The sequence below is a fragment of the Halichoerus grypus genome, chromosome 4 (assembly GCF_964656455.1).
Source record: "Halichoerus grypus chromosome 4, mHalGry1.hap1.1, whole genome shotgun sequence".
NCBI lineage: Eukaryota > Metazoa > Chordata > Mammalia > Carnivora > Phocidae > Halichoerus > Halichoerus grypus.
In genome coordinates this window covers 114774132-114795722 of record NC_135715.1, presented here as the reverse complement: position 1 = coordinate 114795722, position 21591 = coordinate 114774132, and the positions used below count along the sequence as shown (strand labels likewise).

The 21591-nt window shown below is 43.4% G+C and overlaps 1 protein-coding gene across 8 annotated transcripts in view; it reads right to left on the bottom strand.

Moving 5' to 3' along the window:
• Positions 1-21591, bottom strand: part of LYPD6B (LY6/PLAUR domain containing 6B) — a 165880-nt gene that overhangs the window by 34288 nt on the left and 110001 nt on the right. For 6 of the 8 annotated variants that reach the window (XM_036092571.2, XM_036092570.2, XM_078070768.1 and 3 more), the window contains one exon: positions 16812-16889. The exons of the other annotated variants lie outside the window; for them this stretch is intronic. The gene's annotated coding sequence lies outside the window, so the exon portion shown is untranslated. The remainder of the gene's footprint in view (positions 1-16811; positions 16890-21591) is intronic. 8 annotated transcript variants of the gene reach the window in all.

The following is a 21591-nucleotide window of genomic DNA, read 5'->3' as shown; positions in this document are numbered from 1 at the left end:
GGAGGAAGCAGAAGAAGGCCCATGTGGTACCTTTTCCAAGGTCACAGGTCAAGGGAGGCCACCTGAGGGGCATTTTTGCACAGCAAAGGAAACAATCAACAAAATGAAAAGGCAACCTATGGAATGGGAGAAAACATCTACAAACCAATGTCTGCTAAGGGATTAATATCCAAAATACATAAGCAACTCCTACAGCTCAATAGCAAAACACCAAATACTCCAATTAAGAAAGTGGATCATCAGGGAAATACAAATCAAAACCATAATGAGCTATCACCTCACACCTGTCAGAATGGCTTTCATCAAAAAGACACGAGACAACCAGAGTCACAAGGATGTGGAGAAAAGGGAACACTCGTGCACTGTTAGGGAGAATGTAAATTGGCTCAGCCATCATGGAAAACATTATGGAGGTTCCTCAAAAAATTAAAAATAGAAGTCCCATAGGATCCAGTAATTCTACTTCCAGGAATATATTCAAAAGAAATGAAATCATTTTCTTGAAGAGGTATCTGAACTCCTACGTTTATTGCAGCATTATTCACCACAGCCAAGATGAGGAAACAACCAAAGTGTCCATCAATGGATGAATGAAGAAAAAAATGTAGTTTTCTTGGTGTATATGCATGGGATATTATTGACCCATAAGAAAGCAATCCTGCTCTTTGTGACAACATGAATGGAAGTGGAGGGATTCTACTAAGTGAAATAAGCCAGAAATAGAAATCCTGTATGCTATCACTGATGTGTGGAACGTAAAAAAGTAAAATAATAGAACCAGAGAGTAGAATGGTGGTTGCCAGGGGTGGGGGTTGGGGGTTGGGTAGAGGAAATGGGGGGATGCTGGTCCAAGGGCACAAACTTCCAGTGATAAGAGAAATAAGCTCTGGACTATAATGCAGAGCATGGTGACTATCATACCGTAGTACATACTTAAAATTGGCTAAGAGTAAATTTTAACTGTTTGCACCCAAAAAAAGGTAACCTATGTGAGGTCATGATGGAGGGGTTAACTGACTGGATCGTGGTCATCACCTCACGATGGATACAAATCTCAAATCATCACATCCACATTGTACACCTTAACACAATTTTGTCAATGTGACACACAATTACGTTTGTCAATCTGACCTCAGTAAAACTGGGGGTATGGGGGAAGAATTGGGGCAACTGAGAACTCAGCAAACAAAACTCATTTCATGGCCTTTGACATCCAGGCTTCCCTCCAGGCAGACCCAGGCCCCCATGCCTGAAGCAGGCCAGCACAGGCGGCGAGGGTGGTGATGGGGACACGTGGGGACACACACGGCCAGGCTGGGCCAGAGCAGCAGGGGCTTGTTCCCGTGGGAAGCCTCCCACCAACAAATGGAACTTAAGCAAAGAGTCTGGTTAATAACTTTTCTCCAAGTCATTCATATTGCAATATTTGCTTATTTTTCCTTCTCCTTCTCCTTAGTTCCCCCCCCCTTTTTTTTTAAGATTTTATTTATTTTAGAGCAAAAGTGATCTCAGAGGAAGAGGGATCACAGAGGCAGAGGGAGAAGCAGGCTCCCCACTGAGCAGGGAGCCTGACGCGAGGCTCGATCCCAGGACCCTGGGACCATGACCCGAGCCGAAGGCAGACGCTTAACCGACTGAGCCACCCAGGTGCCCCACCTTTAGTCCCCTTCTGAAGACTATCTAAAGCCCGCCCCCCTACCCTACAACAAAAAACCAACCCACCACCACCATCCAAAAAGCCACCTTAAGAAAAGGGATGTGTGTTCCCTAAGGAAGATCAAGAAGTACTGCAGGTTTGGAATTCCCACTGTTGCCAAAGAATGATGACCAAGAAGCAGAAAATCGTTAAATTCGCTGGTTTCACTTGTACAACAGCACACAACATCGTACCCGTTCCTGCACTGCCCACTGAATCAGCAAGTTCAGAGGGAGAAGGCCCAGCGGAGCCCCTAGTAAATCTGTCTTTTTGTAGTCTAATCATAAAAAGTATTCCCCTCACTTTCTCACACAGGGCCTAACGTCACCTTCACTGTGTTTATCAAGATAGACCAAGTGTCTTCACCAAAGCTTGAGCATTTCTCTTCTTTGACAGCACACACTGATTAAATCTTTCCAGAGAAACCTTCAGCAGATCAGAATCCACCTTCTTGCCAGGACAAAGGGATAGACTTTACAATTCTGGTAGGTCTTCTCCTTTTCTTATTGTCAAGAAAAATAAATAAAAGTGATAGAATTGGGGGCACATGGGTGGCTCAGTGAGTTAAGCATCCAACTCTTGATTTCAGCTCAGGTCCTGATCTCAGGGTCGTGAGTTCAAGCCCTCCACTGGGCTCCACATTGGGTGTGGAGACTACTTAAAAAAAAAAAAAAAAAAGTGATAGAATTTTGTAGAAATTGTCTACTGAAGAAAATAACTGTTTCCAATTTAACTTAGGTTCAACTATTTCTTACCAGTTTTGTGCATTACCTAACCTAACTAAAAGAACCCCTAAAGCAACTATCCTACAGATTGTAAATTGAGGAAAACTGGAGTGAACACAGGTGGTATACAAACCAATAGTGCTAGATGAGCTTTCCCTCGCAGGACCATTTCAGGGTGGAGGACCCCGAGGGGATTGTGACTTTGCTTGCAATGACATTAGTGGCAAGAGACCTTTCCAAAAGGGGCTGTAAGTTACGAGTTAACAAGAACTCTCTGTGAACTGATTAACTCCTCCATATTCAGAATGCCCACTTAAAAACATAACAAATCAAAATGACCTTTCCAGCACTCACCAACACTGCAAAATCTCCTTAAAATATATGATGCAACTCTCTGTGCTTCATGAGCAATTCACCATGAAAGCTCCGGATCGTACAATACAAAGTAGTTATGGGCATGGTCCGCTCACCGAGAGTTACTGAGATGCGTTACCAAAATATGTCCTGGTGCCTTTGAAAGTCATCCACGTAATTGCAGAGCTTTCTAATCCCCACCGAAAACCCATAATTGTGCCAGGATCAAGTAAGGCTCTCCGAACCCCGGTCTGGTAACTGGATGTACAAACCTCCCTTTCAATTATTCCTGAACGATGGCACTTGAGCATCCGTGTGGGAAAGGGAAGCAGATCCCCTGCACTCACCCCTCTCTCTTACCTGCCACTAGTCAGTGATTCTGAAATCACTAGGCACAGCTGGAACTCTCTTTCCTGACCTCCAAACTTGGGTATTTACAAACCGCCTAATGAAGAAACGACCATCTCCCGACCACTAGATAGACAAGAATGAACACTTTTATTCTAGAGCTGGATAGGAAAAGTAATTTCCATCCCACCGAGCCCTAAAGGGCTGCCTTTCATCCCACTGGGGAAGGTGTGAAGCCTGCCTTGTGCAGACTGGCCTGGCCTTTGATGGATTTATTGACAAGACCTACTGGCTAGAGGAAGTGCAGGGACATACCTTTTGTCGAGAAAGAAGAATGTACACCACTGATGGGCTTCTGGGACCTCATTAAACAGTCACTGGGCTTAGAAGATCATGTCTACAATGTATTAGTATCAGGAGGAAAGCATTAAAGGCATTTCTCAAGTTTAAAGGAAAACAAAATTTCAAAAGCAAGGTGAGCTAGCTGCCAGGGTCTGCAGTTAGTGGAGATGCAGAGTCTTTAACTTTGACAGACTCTGCTGCGTGAACGGGTTAGCTTCTGCCCCGCTTCCGCACTTACCTGGTCTGTCATGGGCTAAAGAACAGGACCTGGAGGGAGCCCTGCTTAGCCTCATTTGAGAAGGGCAGGAGAGGGTAAAATGATAGGAAACAGTTAATTTTGCACTGACCTCTAGATCACAGTGGGGACAAGACGCTGTCTTTATACTATTTTACAATTTCAATAAAGCTCCAACATTACTGCATAGCAATAAAGGGAAGAACGAGGAACCACTGCCTCGATGCTGCATTCTACATTAAAAGGCTGTGCTGGAAGCCTAATTGCTTCTCAGCCAGAGTTACTTAAATCCCTAGCCCCCAGTAGAACACAAGTCATTCTCAAGGTGGAGTGTGTTCTGGATTTAACTGGAGTCAGGGAACCCTTGTTCAGATCCTGAGCTTAGGTTCTCAGCACCACTGGCAGAAACGGATGAACGTGAGCAAGCTGCTGAACTTCTTAGAGCCTCCATTTCCTCATCTGTAAATCGCGACAGCATAATTTAAATTTCAGGGCTGTGGTGAAAAGATAAGATACGATGAGAAGTAAGTGAATTAACTATAAAATATGTTCCACAATGCCTAGCCTATAATAATTGCTCAATAAAAGTTAGTTCCCTTCCAGTTTTTTTCACTTTTGATGGTGGCAAAGAAATTCTTGGAGGAAGAAGAGAGCACCAGGTAGTGTAGGAAGTTGACACCAGGTCTGAGCTTTCTCGCTGCTGAGGTGGCGGATTTCGCCGAACCACACTATCAGTCCTCTAAATAGGTTCTGTGTACCACCTGCTGAAGTCTCTCGTTGCAGGAAAGGCACAATAAAGTGCCTGACAAGTGAGAGATTTGTTCAGAGCATTAGCCATCTATTCCAACCCCTTGCAGATCCATGGCAAAGCTTCCTGCTACTGACGACTCCCAAAATGGCCGCCCTCTAAGCCAAAAAGCAATGCATGAGCTGTTTCATTGCCCTTGGTCATTCACATCCATTTACCATAGAAAAAGCACCGTGACTGATTCCCAAAAAAATGAGGTGAAAAGGTGTAAGAGAAAGGAGGAAATGGCCAGATGGAAGATCAGCTAAGGTACCCAATTAAAACAAACATCTCTTTCCTGCCAGGACACCAAAGCAGGAGCCCAGCCAGCTTTGCAAGTTGCTCTCTTAGCCAGTTGGCTACATATTTGATGGAAACAGAGGTCCAACAATAGCAAAACAAAATCTCTTTCCCACCAAATCGGGAGTGGTCGGAAATGCATGTGAAGAAAACTGCTGTCGTGGGGTCCCAGATTTATTCTCTCCACGTGGTACAGAACGCATTTACGCAGCTCCCATGCTTGGGGGCTGTTTCTCTAACTACCAATGCTGTCAATTCCACCTGCAATCTAAAAACCGGGCTCTACATTTGCTTCTTCCTCTCTCCACATGTAATAATGGAAATGCCATTTTTCATGCTCCAGAGAAATGCAAACACAACCCAACTGATCCACTTCAAATCTTCCCAAACAATTCAACTGAGGATGAAAGCAGATGAGACATTTCAAAGTGAAGACAGTTGGACATCTTAAGGCATGGGGATAGTGGGTGTGTGTAGAGAGGAAAGTCTCTTTGAGGTAGAGCTATTGTTGGTTTAAAGCATAGGTGCTACCCTGATGGGTGCAGATCGTATAGGACTGCATGTGACATCCTTTAGGGTCCTAACAGTACTGCCTTCTCTACAATCTAGGGGTTGGCTATCATGCTAGAACATAAGTGACTATCAGACAAGTCCAGTCAATTGCCTCCAGTCACCTGATTAGCCTGAATGCCTTTCCAAAGCCAAAAATCAGACACAGTTTGAAGTCTGTCAGTCAAACAGTTAAGGGCAAAAGATCAGTAGTTAATATGACCAAGCACAAGCCACAGGTGTGGGACAGAGGGGCCTAGGCATACCAGGGTCTAGGACTGAGGCACCAACCACTTATCAATGGAAGCCTATTCCTTTCTTTGGATGCTTTTCAATTCTTTGTAAAACTAATCATCAACTCCTTGAAGGATCCTTGACGGTAAGGACCCTGAAGTCCCTTTCAATTCTCTGGTCATTACTGGAGCTGATGGAGAAGGGACCAGAGGGGCAGGAGACAGACATCTCAGACCACTCAGTTGCACCACTAAACTCAACACCCTCCTATGCTGCGTCAACTCAGAATGGAAGCTGCTTCCCCCAGGAGAGCTCTGCCCCTTATGAACCCGCACGTGGTCCAGCAGCTTTTGTGGCTCACGATGACTGGTCTGAGTATCCTGCTGCTGACACCTTAATGTCAGAAGCCATTTGGAAAATGAGGCGGAAATGAGCTAAAGGGGAAAGAGTAGAAAAGCGGAGCCTGCCAGCTATAAAGTAGGGAGCTGGGGTGCAGACCTGCGATTCAGAATGGAGAGGGATAATCACAGTGCTGTGGGTGCTCACACACATCATTGGTTTTTATTGGAGATCTGGGGAAGAAACCACAGAGCAAATTTCAGTAGTAGAGAATTTTCTTCTTAAACCAGCACAACCACCACTTTACCACCAATGGCTCCAATGTTCTCATACCTCTCAATAGTGGAGAGTAGCTCTGAAAAATTATTTTTTTCCTATTCAAAACCTTTCCCTGCAATTCATGTGTTACTGCAAACATGTGGCCTTTCTTGAGTCCCCCTTTTCCCATCCCCTGTCTCCCACCACCACCACACAAAACAACCGGCTTGAGGCTATAGAACCTCCCAGGAAAAAAGAAAAATCCCGAGGGGAGGAGGGGGAAAGCTTCACACAAGAAATGAGAAAAACAGGATTCCTATCCTTGAGTTATAAAAATTGAAAAGTATGGGGAATTTTATAGACCCAGAAAGTGATGAAATGAAGAGAAAGACATCAAGTCTACCCAAAAGGTGATAAAATATTTTGTTTTTTGGTTGTGAAAAAGAAAATAAATCATTAAGATGACTGTCAGAATGCCTCAAGGAGAAGGGCATCGAATAGGACTTGGTTATAAATGTTGTAGAGAGTGATAAAAGAGCTGGGTTTGTTTCCTTAGTATTGGTCTGGTTGAGCCTTCCTATTGCAACACAGGAATCGGGGGCAATGGTACAAGTCCGTTGGCCACAGGGCATGCATGTGCATTATTGCCTTTCCGGGCTGGCCGTATGCAAGGATCCCTGAGCAGCTGCTCGGGTTCCCACTGAACATGGACACTATGGGCCATGTTGTCAAATGCCAGAGCCTCGGGATCACAATCTGCTTTATTTTCATGACTACTGATTACTTTATATATACCTGCTTATAAAAGAGGGTTGGGTGGGGCGGGGGGTTGTCCTTATTTTTCTTGGTCCCAGGAATTCGGGATGAAGAAGGCAAGGCTCCTGACCCAAGCAGCTCAGTCTAAGGGGCCTTGGATTAATTCTGATATTGTTTAATGATGCATTCCAAGTGCCTGAAAGGCAGAGAAAGGTGACAGAGTAGCTGTTATAAAAGCAACTGTTGATTTTATTTATTTATTTTTTAAGATTTTATTTATTTATTTGAGAGACAGAGAGACACAGCGAGAGAGGGAACACAAGCAGGGGGAGTGGGAGAGGGAGAAGCAGGCTTCCTGCTGAGCAGGGAGCCCGATGCGGGGCTTGATCCCAGGACCCTGGGATCATGACCTGAGCTGAAGGCAGATGCTTAACGACTGAGCCACCCAGGCGCCCCTGTTGATTTTATTTAAACCCCGGAAGGATTAGTTAAGAATTTGTAAAAAGAGGCAGGATTTTCAGCTACCTCACAGACTTGTATTCAGCCTTTTTCCTTGAATATTTTCTTTCTCTCTTCTCTATGTCAAACGCTGCTATAAGCATATGATGGCTCAACTAAGTCTTAAAAGTTAAGACTCAAAACCAGGTTTCTCTAGATCTGTAATGAATATACATATTAAGAACTCAGAAATAAACTGAACTTTGGGATGAACTGGAACCACACACGCATGCCAGTCAATATTCATCTTATTCATCTCCACAATGGCCCATATATCCAAATTTGATCTGGGACAATTCAGTCATCCAAATCACCTACAAGGGGACCCAACAGCAGTGCCGAGAACAGCGACACCATATGGGGACAGGTAGTATCTGTAAAATGAAAAGGACTCCAGCTGCCTTTCAGTGGTACCTGTCTAGGATGGCCCATGTCTTCTTAAGTGTCAAGGTGCTCTCCCCACCATCACAAGGACAAGGCCTTCAAGTGGCTTGACTGAGATTGCCACCAAACACTCCGTGATCAACCTGCAGAGCTACTAAGGAGTAACAGGCAAAAAAAGGTGCTCCCAAATCACCATATTCATAGCCCTATCTTTACAATTTAGGTCCACACCAGGCAGGCTGGAGATCTGGTAACTCATAGAATCATTCTACGCCGACTGTTAGGATGGCCACTTTTGACCATGTCAGACAATTCAAGGTCTCATATAGACACATGGCTACAAACCTACACCTATGAAGTATTTTTCCAGAATGCGACATGACTCCATGTCCAAGGTACGTTTATATAACGAGTATTACTAAACAGCTACCTTGGCCCTAGAGTCCACTGCCTGAAGATTCTTATTCATTTGGAACCAATATGAACCAGGCTGGATGACTCAGGGGAACGGTAATGATGGGATGAGTAATCGTTCTCTTGAAGTCACTAGTTAGGATAAAAGCAGTTGTTCATTACCTGACAGGACAGGTTTCTCACGCTGGCCAAAAACAGAACAAATAAATCAATGTCACTTTCCTCCCTAACATCTTAAAACTCTCTATTTAAAGTCTGCATTTCAGCTCACAGTTCCAGGAAATCTATCCACAGAATTATCCATTCGGCCTCTCCCTTACCAAGGAGAGAGGATAGAGGTGGCAGAGAGGACATTTGTAACCTTTGTGGAAAAAATTCCTATAGAAACACCACCTGGCTCTCTGCTCTCAGTCACTGCCTCAGTTATTTCAGAAATCCTTTAACATTCTTTTTTTTTTTTTTTTTCATTTTTATTTATTCATGAGAGACAGAGAGAGAGAGAGAGGCAGAGGGAGGAGCAGGCTCCCAAGGAGCAGGGAGCCGGATGCGGGGCTCAATCCCAGGACCCTGGGATCATGACCTGAGCTGAAGGCAGACGCTTAACCATCTGAGCCACCCAGGCGCCCCCAGAAACCCTTTATATAAAACTAATACAATGCCTTATTCTAACAGGGGGAACACACATGCTCACACATACAAGCCTCTAACACAGCAGTTCATTTTAAAGACTTGAAAATTGAAAATCTGTCTCTTTCAGAGTATAACCAATCTCAGGAGTAAATCCATAAATGCATTAGGGATTCTCATTTCCTAATTAATCTGCATCTCCCCACTATTTTCCATGTCGCATTACTCTAATTTACCCTTTGGGGAGAGAGATGTTAAAATACAGTTTACTTGCAACTAATAGAGAAGTCCTGGGGAGCCAATGCACAGTACAGTGAATATAGACAACAGTATCGTATTATAATCAAACTTGCTAATAGACTAAATCTTAATCCAACCCCTAAAAAAAGAAATGGTAATTATGTGACATGATAGAGATGCTAACTACCGCTATAATGGTAATATTACAATATATAAATGCATCAACATGTCGTGTACCTTCAACCTAGACAATGTTGTATGTCAAACATATTTCAATAAAAAATTTAACAATATGATTTAGTTCCAAATGAAATGCTACTAAAGACAAAAAATAAACTGATTTAATAGATGGCAAGTAACTATTTACATTATTCCCTCATTTTGGAGTTCCTTTGGATAATAGCTGAATAGCTTTATACTATGTGTGATTTTGGTAATAATCTGATCGGATATATTGCTGAGGCTACAAAGAAAACTTAAGTGAAAAGGCCTGACCACACACCCGATCAAAGTACACCTGAAGGTTAATCGCGGGAGAGAAGCGAGGAGCCTGTGATCGAGTGCCCGCTGCAGGTGACATCATTGTCCATACATGTTGATTCATCCTCCATCTGGTGGTGCCACACTGGGTGGCTCGTGCAGATCTGCCACACTGAAGTAACCACCTTTCTTTGCCCTTTTCTTAGCAGTTTTCCACATTTGGAAAAAGGGGGGGAACCTGGCTAATAAGTAGAAAGGACTCGATGTTCACAGTATAAACATGGAAAGTGATCATGGTGAAAACAGGAGAATCATGCATGGGCTTGCCATGTTTAGACCTAGAGGAAGTTTTCATGTCTATTCTAGAAAGACTTCTTGAAGATGAAATTTCAAGAGCTGCTTAAGGTTACATTTAAAAAGCTGTGCTTTAGCTGCATTGCTAATAACAACCTCTCAAGAAAGAGCCACTGAGGATGATAAGAAAGTTGCCCAAGTGCTTGGTGCCATGCGTTAGAAGCTGAGGGATGCATGTGCAGATGCGTAAACATGCATTCTAACCACTTAAAAATGCCTTCTTCAGCTCAGACTTCCTTGCCAAGAGCCAGCCTAGAGCAAAGTCCTTTCTTCTTTTTTTTAAACTCCCTTTCTATGTTTATTATTAAGCAATCCTCTTTGCTGCTAGGGGGAAAAAAAGGAGGGGCTCACACAGACTTGCAGGTATTGTCTTCCTACAGCACTGGTCATAAAACAGATGAGAAGGGGAAGCAATGAAACCCAGCAATCCTAGGGTGAGTCAAAACTGCAGTGGATTCAGGTGAACACCAGGTCTGAAATGGCCTCTGTGGGGATAAGGTGACTCAACCTCCCGTTCAGGAAACACGAGGACTTTCGCAGGCACCCAAGGACCCTGTGGTGAACCAGTTTGCAAGGTTCACCCTGTACACCACTGTCACAGAAGGCCCAGCCGCCTCTCACCACCTCCTCTGTCCCCAACACTCACATCCTACCCCTGGGCCCCGCCAGTCCCCCGGCATATGCACTGTTAGCCAGAGCCAAAGGGAAAGTAACGTTCATCAACCAAGCCCACAGAAAAACAAAAGTGTAGGTTTTGATAGTCCTCGCTGGCCAAACAGGTGGGACTAAAGGGGTACTGGTGTGCTGGGCAGATCCATCCCAGGAAGCAATTAAGTTTATAGCCAGGAAAGAACAGCCCCAAAGGCCTTGGAAACAAAAGAAGCTTCCTGCCCGTGTTGTGTTGGCTCATTCTGCCATAAAGGCAGGCTGAACTATTCAGTTGCAACAGCGGACAGTAAGGCACTGTTTAGAGAATATCTGCTGTAGAGACCTGCCTATCAGGTTTTCATTTCTATGCTAGGCAACAAATTGTTCCAGCTGGTTCAAATCAGAAAAAAAGCAAGCAAGTATCCAAAAAGGAACAAGTACTCAATGCAGGACAGGATTATAAACTCTTTAAGATTAGCTGAAGGAACAGATTATAAAAGTAACAGTTTCCACCAGTATGGGGAAAGCATCACTAGGATTTCTTGCTTGACAATCAAGAGATCTGGCCTTCCGGGAAGTTCCTGGTGTGGGAAGGGGAGATGGAAGGGGAGGGCAGCAAGCAGCAGCCTCTCCCTCGTCCCTACCCTGTGTTCTGCCCTACCAGGTGGGGCTGTGCCTATTTCGACTGCCCGTATTCCAGCTTAGATTCTAGCTGGAGTCCATATTAGGATGAACACGCAGTTTCTCACATATGCAGAAGTTGTGGCAAATACCCCCCAGTAAGGGGAACAGTCAGTGATGCTAACCTGAGTCCAAGTAGGAGGATGAGGACATCAGAAGGAGAAGGCTCCTTGCAGAGCCCAGAGGCAACAGTGAGATTTGATGGAGAGAAGATGCTAGACGGCTAGAATAACTGCCCTCAAGTCTTAGGCTGGGAGTCTCTCCCACATTCTAGTGGTAACTGCAAAGTGCTGGCCCCTAAACATGTTCCACACCTGTCAGACTGAGGAAGGGGCCATGGGCCACTTCATTCATGGTAACAGGTGTAACCTTATAAATGTTAGTGAAATTTGTCACTTTCCTTATGCCACCTGGGACCGCCTGGAGATCGAACTGAATGTAGTTCCACAAATGCCATATAAAAGCAGTCATGAGCCCACCCTTTCCCTGAGGTCATCCTTAAACAAGAAGCTAAATACATTCTTTTCTTTTGAGCTTAGGCTCTCTGATCACCTGAAGCCAAGAACAAGAGACTATCTGAAAGGCTAGGGACGACGTTATTAAATATTCTCCTTCTTCAAACATCTCCCCAGAAAATGAGCAGAGTGACACCATGACCATGACCACCACCATTACCAGACAGCCCCCCACACACACACTCAGAGTTACTCCCTCTCTCATGGGATCACCAGTGTCTTTACTATCTCCAATTAGGGTCTCCTACAATGTAACCAGATCCATTTTTGGCCACATGGGTATACCCAGAAAGGCTGTGTCCCTCTCCAAATAGCCAATCCCCCTGCCTCTATAAAAACTACATGGTCCAAAAGAGAACTCTGCTAAGAGTCAGGAAGATTTCACTTCCATTAACCTGAGAAGCACTTGGAGTTAATGCAGACTCTGGAAGATAGTCGGCTTGGGTGGAATCCCAGTTTGACCACTTAGTAAGTAGCTTTATGGCATTGGTGGGAGTAACTTAACCTCTCTGTACCTTGGTTTTCTCACCTATAAAATGGGGATAAAACAGTGCTTATTCATAAGACTGTGTAATGACCAAATGTGTTATGACATGCCAAAGGACTTAAGACAGTGTTTGGCATTAGTAAGAACAATATTAACATTTGCTGCTATTATTGCTGTCTTTATTATTATTATTATACTCTTGAGCATGTTACACAGCAAACCTCCATTTTCCAAAACTCTCTCAGATGGACTGACAACATCATCCCTACTCCAGGATGGTGTAAGACAAAATAATTGTAAAATAAACTAATTTCAGATTGCTTTCATATCAAAGTTAAGAACCTAGGGTACATTTCACATGGCCATGAATTCTTTGCAGCTATTCCATTAGGAGATGAAATCTACTTTCAACTCCCTCGTAGGCACCACCTGAGTATGATGGCATGAGGGATCCCAGGCAGACTAGCAGAGCCCCACCCAAATTGCTGACCTGCAAAATCATGAACAAATAAAATGGTTGTTGTTTTAAGCCACTGAGTTTCTGGTGGTTTCTTATTATGCAATAGATAACTGATACAGAGCCCCAAACAAATGAGGCTTTATTACCAACAGCATTTCCAACACAAACACACACAGGAAACCAGGCCACTTGTCTGTCTGTCAGCAGGCTTACCAACTACCACACGGTGCTGCCAGCTCTCATCCCGCCCACCTAGGGCCACCAAGGCCACCAGTCAGCTTATTAACTTGGGAAAAGCTAAGGCTGATTAATGATCAAATCTGGGGAGACAGAAGCAAGCTTTCTGTGCCAAGGTAGGTGCCAAATTAGGTCTTTGCAGAGGGGGGTGGTATAGAAATCCAGGGCCCAAAATGGCAAGATTTGGCTTCCTCGGAAGTAGCTTTATACCATGTGTCTTAAATATTGCACAATGAAGTAGGTAGATGACTTCAAGGCAAAAGCAAACCAATTCAAGGTCCGTATCACCAAGTGAGAATCAGGGACAGCCAGTCAGAACCAACCATGTAATCCCCATGGTCCAGCTATGTGGCTCCAAGAAAGCAGGGAACCCAGAACATCTTCACTTTTTTCTGCTGGTCACAGCAAGAGAATGATTACATTCCAAGCTTTGATTTTACTGTGACCTAAGCAAAAAATAACCTCTCTCTCAACCCACAACACAAAGGGAAAAAATACCAAGTTCCGTAGATCAGTATTCTATCATCTGTAACATGTGGGAAGAACTGATAATTAACTTTGTAGGAAAATCACTCTGAAATACATTGAGAAACTTTGGAAGCTTAAGTTCCTGTCTGTTAAAAGCAAAGCCACCACATCTAAATGAAAACAATCTTATTAATCTGATAAGTTGGATGACCCATAGTGCTAAAGGTTCTTAGGTGAAGACCAGTAGCATTCATCGGTCCGTGTATTTGTTTATCCATCCCGTATTTGTTGAGCACATACTTTGCACCATATAGTTTTGTGGGTGTCTAGGCATGAGAAAGTTGGGGCAGGGGGAAAGCAGAGAAATGAAGATAGCAAGGAATATATAAAAGTAGTCAAGACATTTCACGTTTCAAGAGCTTACAGGTCATCTTGAAAAACAAAATTCCCTGCTTGAAGCAATTCAGAGTAACCCAGCTGAGCCCAACCCAAATTGCTGCATCAATTGGAACTGATCAGGTTATAAATTAAGAGGGTTCCAAAAACTCCTGTTTTCATGGAATTACAAAGCTAACTAGATGTAACTGGTCCACAGATGAAGATGCTAAAATGAAGTAATTTACCCAAGGACTCAACAACTGGTTTCAATACAGAGCCAAAATCTGGGTCTTCTGGGCTCCAGGCCAGCAGGACTTCCACCAACCCCATAGAGACCCCTTTCAAGATACAAGGTGTTTACAATGTGACGGGGCATAGACACCCCACAATTCCAGCCCATTTGGCAGTGGACAGACACTGACCATCCAATACAGTGAGCAGAAACTCTACACTTGGGGTGCCTGGGTGGCTCACTCGGGCTTCCAACTCTTGATTTCAGCTCAGGTCATGATCTCAGGGTTGTGGGATCAAGCTCTGCACTCAGTGGGGAGTCTCTGAAGATTCTCTCTCCCTCTCCCTCTTCCTCTGCCCTCCCCCAATGCATGTACATGCACATGCACCCTCTGTCTCTGAAATAAATCTTAAAAAAACAAACAAAAATAACTATGCATTTGTCACATGGGAGCAACTCAAGGATACAACTTCCTGTGGAATAAACTTTAGGGCCCTGTAACCATATATGCTTGAGTGCTCAAGCAGCCATTAAAACAGGCTTGTAAGACAAAGGCACGAGAAAATACTTATGTTAGATTTAAACTTCAAAACTTAAATACGTACTATGTGAATAAACCACACAAAGGTAAAAATAGTAGCAAAACACACTAAAGTGTTCATGACTATAAAGCTGGCATTTTTTAACCCTGGATGAGTTTTATTCTTCATTCTTTCTGGGTTCCCTACAGGCCAAACATTCTTCAACATTCTTGAACTACTTACAAGTTTTTTAATGTTTTGGCTACCTCGATGCAGAAGAGACACAATATCAGTGGTGGTCAGAGGGCAAAGGGCATGTGAGCAGGGGCAAGTGCGAAAGTCACGTGGAGGGTCAGCCCTGCATATTCACATGTGGGTCAAAACCTCACCGTGCTTGGCCCCTGTTCTGTGCTGTTCAGTCGGTCGTATTCCTGATCTACCACTCTTGGCTTGGCTATCTAACTTTGGGCAACTTACCTACTCTTTCTATAAAAACCTGTTTCCTGGGAGTGCCTGGGTGGCTCAGTCGGTTAAGTGCCCAACTGACTCTTGATTTCGGCTCAGGTCCTGATTTCAGGGTCGTGATATGGGGCTCCACGCTCAGCCAGGAGCCTGCTTGAAATTCTTTTCCTCTGCTCCTGCCCCGCTGCTGTGCACCTGCGTGCATGTGCACGCACTCTCTCTCTCTCTCTCAAACAAATCAATCTTTAACCCTCAGTTCCCTCAACCCTAAAAGATGGATATGAATAGGACCTTCTTCATAGGACTGCCATGCAGATCAAGAATAATGCAAACAAAATGTTTAGTCCAGTGCCTGGCAGAAAGTAGGAGCCAGCAAATGATAGCTGTCATGATGATGGTGATAGAGATGTCTAATATCACAGTTATTATTTTTTATTGCCATTGTTATCACCATTATTATGATTATCAGTATTAGGATGTTCCTAGCACTGTGTTTAACACTGTAACTAAAAATGCATTAAGTTTCCTTGCTTTGGAAGACAGCCCAATGCTCTCCACACATCTCATTGCTGGACCGTCCCTTCTCTGATCTCCATACTCTCTGGGTTTATTAATAATAGACTCTTCAGTTGAAGTAAGAGCTTACACACCACCCAATATGCCCGGAGGGAAATGGTGATAACATACAGATTCCTGCTTGTTTTCTTGGGCCTAATTAGGAGAATACAATGTCATCCTTTAAAAAAAGAAAAAAGGCAAGCAGTAAACCATCTCAGTAGATATTCTACAGAATTCTGCTTTGTGCTTGAAACTTGTAATTATCTTTAACAAACATGGATGCTAATAATTCTATCTGCTCTTTAGACAAGAAACAAGATTTCTGGCTCCATCAGCTCACAATCTCAGACAACTTCCTTTGGAGGCTGCCTCCCTCACCCATTAGATGCAAGGTGGGAGGTCTGTTTGCAAAGCAGAGGGCTTCTGGGCTGGGAGCCAATAGCCCACATCAGGAAGAAGACTCCTCAGCAGACCAGGCTCAGGTCCCTGAGGCCTCAGAAAGATATTCCCCAGCCTTGGCAGCCTGACCAGAGAAAACCAGATCTCAGATTCAGTTTTTTTCACTGAGAAAATAGAGACAGGTCCAACAACTGATCTGGTCAACATGTACATTAAGCATCACACCCAAAACGGAAAGGGCACATGAATGAAGTAAAAAGCAGTCATCAGTAAAACGTACAACTTTAAACATGCCCAAAGAGATGCTGTTGCGTCTTCTGTTGGAGTAACACTTTCATCCTATTTTGGATCAGGAAAAAATTTTCTAATCCTTAACATTTAAATGTCCTATAATTACAAATGCTCAGTAATTAGTGCATGCACTTCCTAAGTAGACTTAGCAATGTATTTCATTTGATCTAGACACTTCTGAACATCACTCCCTATTCCCCACATATTCCTGCCCCCATCACTGGGATGGTAACTCTGGAACATTCTCTTGTAATTAACCAAATTAGTGTATTACGTGGGAAACAGAGGAGTCTTTCATCCACTAGTCATTCCCTGGGCATGGGGACTCCCTCCTTGGGTTCACCAGAAATAGGACTTAAGCCAAAATCTGCCTTCCAAATCCCAGGACCACAATGAGAAGCACATGGTGAGGATGGGCCAGAAAATCTGGCAAATCATCCAGGAGACAGGCAAAGGACAGAGTCCCAAGATTTCCAGAGTCTGCCCAGATCTCTGATCATCTAACCCAGAGCTCCCAAACGAAGAACAAAGTCCGTCATCGCTTCCATCCTTACCTCCAGAGAGAGTGCGGTGGTCAGGCTCCTCTCTCCAACTGACTGTGAAGAGGTCTCTGCCCACACACAGTAACCAGCCTACCAAAAACAAAAAGATAAGGTAAGAACTACTGTGGGCGATGCGTTACATTCCTCAACAACTGGAATGTTTTCTAACAAAAAAGCAGGTCTCCGAACGTTTGAAGACCTTTCAGACTACAAAAGCAGCAACACAGTCAACTGAACAATATCAAATGTATGAAATCCCTGGAATCAAGTCAGGTGGGGCTGTTCGAGGTGCAGAGTGAGCTAACGTTTTATTAACACACACCTGGGGCCCATCTAATTGGGAATGGTAATAATTGGTGAAATCATATACCTCATCACATCCCTCGACAAAAATGGCTGTTTACCAAGGAGCTGGCAGAACTTTGTATAACACTTACATATATCAGGGTATGTTGGCAGGTCAGAGCATTCACACATCCACACACTCAACACATCCACACACAATGAAGACTCTATGCCATGTAACTAACCCTGCTTTGGAAGACAGCCCTACCAGCTGATGAAATGATGACAACATGAGACTTGAACCTAGATGAGGGGGTGGGAAGGAAATGCAACTTTCTTCTACATGCACTCAAAGCAGCACATGGGAAAGACCACACTTATGGCCCATTTTAAGGAAATTCTCTAGTATATTTATGGCCCTAATCTGCGATGGTTAATTTTGTGCTTAATCAACTTGACTAGGCTACGGTGCCTGGTTGTTTGGTGAAACCCAAGTCTAGATAATTGTTGTAGAGGTATTTTTTAGATGTGATTAACATTTAAATCAGATTTTGTTGATCCATTACTAGACAGACAGACAGACAGACAGATACACACACACACACACACACACACACACCCTATTGGTCAGGATTCCCTGGAGAACCCTAATATACCATCTAAGGTCAAGAAAGAATGAGTTAACTTGTAAAATATGTATACGATGTGAAGAAGACAAAACAAAAAAAGAGGCTAGAGCATGAGGAATAGTCCAAAGAAATGTATTTTGTAAGGTATTAAACTATTAGTTGATGTAGTTCATAAATTAGGTTCTGAGCATCCTAGTGGCCAAAGCAATGAAGAGACACAATCACACTGACTCTAAGTACAATGTACACACTTCAAGAGTGTTAGCTTTTTCTTGTTATTAGGAAATTTCTCCCAAGGTGTTACCCTTTCCTTCCCACGGTAAATTCTTAGAGCATCCTTTATCATCCACACTGAAGGGTCAGGAGTGAAAGTAATTAATTAGAAGTGCCTCTATATACAGTAGGGAGTCCACTATAATGCTTCTTACTGCATCCCTCAGTGAGAGATAGGATGGCAAAGCACAATTCACTGAAGTGATTTAGCAAGGCCAAAAAGAAGCCCAAGCACATAGCAATCTGATCATCTGGCTTGATCCAGGGATAAAAATTAGAATTTCTGGAACAATGAATGAACCCTATATCCTTTGAGATATTTCCCAGAAATTTTATTTCTCCCAGTGAAAAGCTGGGTAGGAAGTGGGCTACACTGTAGGAGGCTGTGGTCCCTGGCAATTGCCTGGAGCAAAGGTTTTCTCTATTGCTGATCAGGGGGCAGATCCATAGCAAAACTGCCCTCAGATAGGTTTATAAGTTCAGGTAATACATGTCTGAGAAAGGTAAGGTTTAATTTTTATAGGTTTGCATTTGTAGAAGTCTTATATACCCTTCTTGCTTTAGAATCAATTTTTAAAAAGTTTTTTATTATGGTAAAATATACGAAGAATTTACTATTTTAACTATTTTTAAGTGTGCAACTCAGTGGCATTAAATATATTCACAATGTCGTGCAACCATCACCATCATCCATTTCCAGAACTTTTGCATCATCCCAAACAGAATCTCTGTACCATTAAACAACGACCCCCACTGGCCACCCGCCCTGCCCCCTGCAGCCCCTGGTAACCTCTATTCTACTTTCTGTCTCTATGAGTTTGCCGATTTGAGGTACCTCATATAAGTGGAATTGTGTAATATTTGCCCATTTGTGCCTGTGTTTAACTTAGCATAATGTTTTCAAGGTTCATGCACGTTGTGCCATGTACCAGAATTCCATTTCTCTTTATGGCTGAATAATATTCCATTGCTAGTATATACCACATTGTGTTCATCCTGGAATGATCTTTTATGTAATTAACTCAATTGCTGAATATTTACAATGTGAGAGGTCTGATTTTTTTAAAACATTACCTTTCTTCTAAGAACAGTATGTCAGAGTCAGAAGTGCTACTCCAGAAGGAACCAATTAATTGTATAAATCCTAGTTTCAGAATCAGTAGCAGCAGCAAGAAAACAAAAGTCTAAGTTCCTCTTCCCTAAGGGTTAGGTAAATCTCCCCCATAATCTTAATTAATGTTCTTCATGTTTAAAGCTGAAATGAGATTAGAATATCCACACTATGTGGCCAGTGTGCTCTGTAATGCTTCATATCCTGGTGCCTAAAGCTTATCAACTGTCATTTTAATGAGCTTCTATCTAAACAGCTGATGTCAAGAAGTCAGAGAAACTGCAGTCCTGTGAAGCACTACTTTTTATCCTTACAGATAAAATACCCTGACAGAATCAGCTAGAAAAGCACATCTTCCCCCTAACTGGCTTGCCATCCATCAGTTTTTTATTTCTAGACATGCACATAAGGGAACAAGTCTTCTGCGTGGACACGTGGGTCCTGAGCAGCACACAACACCTCCCCAGCAAGACAATTTAATAGTTGAAAGAGAACGTGAGAACCTGCACTCCACTCTGGGTTTCACCTTTAGAGCATATAAAAGAGCAGATGGCGTGAAGGGGGGATGCCACCACACACCTGAATTCACAAAAGTGGCCCAGTGTGAGTCATCAAAAGATGTCCGCAGGAAGTTGATGAAAAACCACCATCTTCGCACACTGACAAGGGAATTGCAAGCAAAAATCAAGAGCCATAGAGGATTTAGGCCACTTTGTTCAGCATAAACATCTCAGCTGGGAGGATTTGCTGTCACCCCAGATTGTTAACAATTGGCTGAGCTGAACTTCATTACTACTTTTGTGTTCAGTTAACTGGGAATATGTCATTCAACCAACAAAAGTGGTTTTAGAAAAATAGAATTTAGCCTTGAGTTCCTCCTGTATGTTTTTTAAGACTGATTTCGAAAGCAAGAGTTTTTTGTAGATCAAAACAAAATGAACACTGTTAAGATTGTTCTTTTTAGTTTTTAGCTAAACAGTCCATTGCCTCTGAAACAGGAGACATTTCCATGGGTTGTAGAAGCCAGCCCCAAACAGGCTGAAAGTAGGATGCTAATACAAAGATCTCAGAATTAGCCTAATTGGGAAACCTCAGAATGAGAAGACAGTTATCTGTCCCAAGTCATTACTCTACCCCTCTTCTCAGGACATCAATAATATGCATTTTGGAAGTGGATGAGGGGCACAATTGGAATATGAAAATTTCATCTGTGATAATCAGTCTGATCCTCCAACTTGTGTTAAATTCATTCAAACCTTTTTCATGCACACACACAAACACCCCAAAAAATATCTTCCCGTGGCTTGGATCTATTTTCAAGTGGATCAAAACAAGAACCCTGACAAGGCAGGGCCCCTGGGTGGCTCAGTCAGTTGAGCATCTGAATCTTGGTTTCAGCTCAGGTCATGATCCTGGGGTCGTGAGATCGAGCCCTGTGTCAGGTTCCACGCTCAGTGCAGAATCTGCTTGGGTTTCTCTCTCCCTCTCCTTCTGCCCTTCCAGCCCCCTCAAATAAACAGTAGTAGTAGTAGTAGTAATAGTAGAACCCTGATAAGAGAATCAGGGTTCATGAGAAGTATAAAATTAAACTTGAACCTGGTAGAATGCCAATTCCTTTCTGTTGCGGGCTGAATTATATCCTCTTCCATGTGGACACAGAACACGGATCCAGGAGAGCTGACTGAGGTCTTTATTAGTGTTGGGAGCCATGAACACCGTAGCTTAATTTTCACTCTTCCCTCCAAAATTCATATGTTGAAATCTTAACCCCCCCGCAAGTACCTCAGAATGTGACTATATTTAGAGATAAGGTCCTTAAAAAGGTGATTAAATTAAAATGAGGTAGGGTGGGCCCTCATCCAATATGACTGCTGGCCTTATAAGAGGTAATTAGGACACAGACATGTACAGAGGGAAGACCATGTGAGGACAGAGGGAGAAAATGACCATCTGTGAGTCAAGGAGAAAGGCCTCAGAAGAAACCAAACCTGCCCACACCTTGATCTCAGACTTCCAGGCTCCAGAACTGTGAAATAAGAGATTTCTGCTGTTTAAGCCACTTAGTCTATGGCCCTTGTTATAGCAGCCCTTCCCTTTTTCCTTCTCTGAATACCTACATTTCCAGGTAGGAGACTGTACAGGTGACAGGGACACTCTGTCTCCTACCTCTCAAGGGGTTCACTCTCATTCATTTCCTTATCCCCAACCAGGGTGATCTAGAAATCCAAAGTGACAAGTAGGAACACCTCATAGATACCCTGAAGATAACCCTACTCTACAACAGGGCACTAGTGCCTGCCCCAAGACCTCTGACCTCCGAAACTATGGGAACTTTCTCTGTCTTTCCCAAATGCTCTCTGCTAACCAGAAGTCACCCTACAAACACTCTTGGGGATACTGTGCCCAGACACTGAGTCTTCATTTCTCTTGCCTCAATACCCAAGGCTGGCTCAGATGCCTTAACCAACCTCAATTCCCTCTCTTCCTAAAAAGA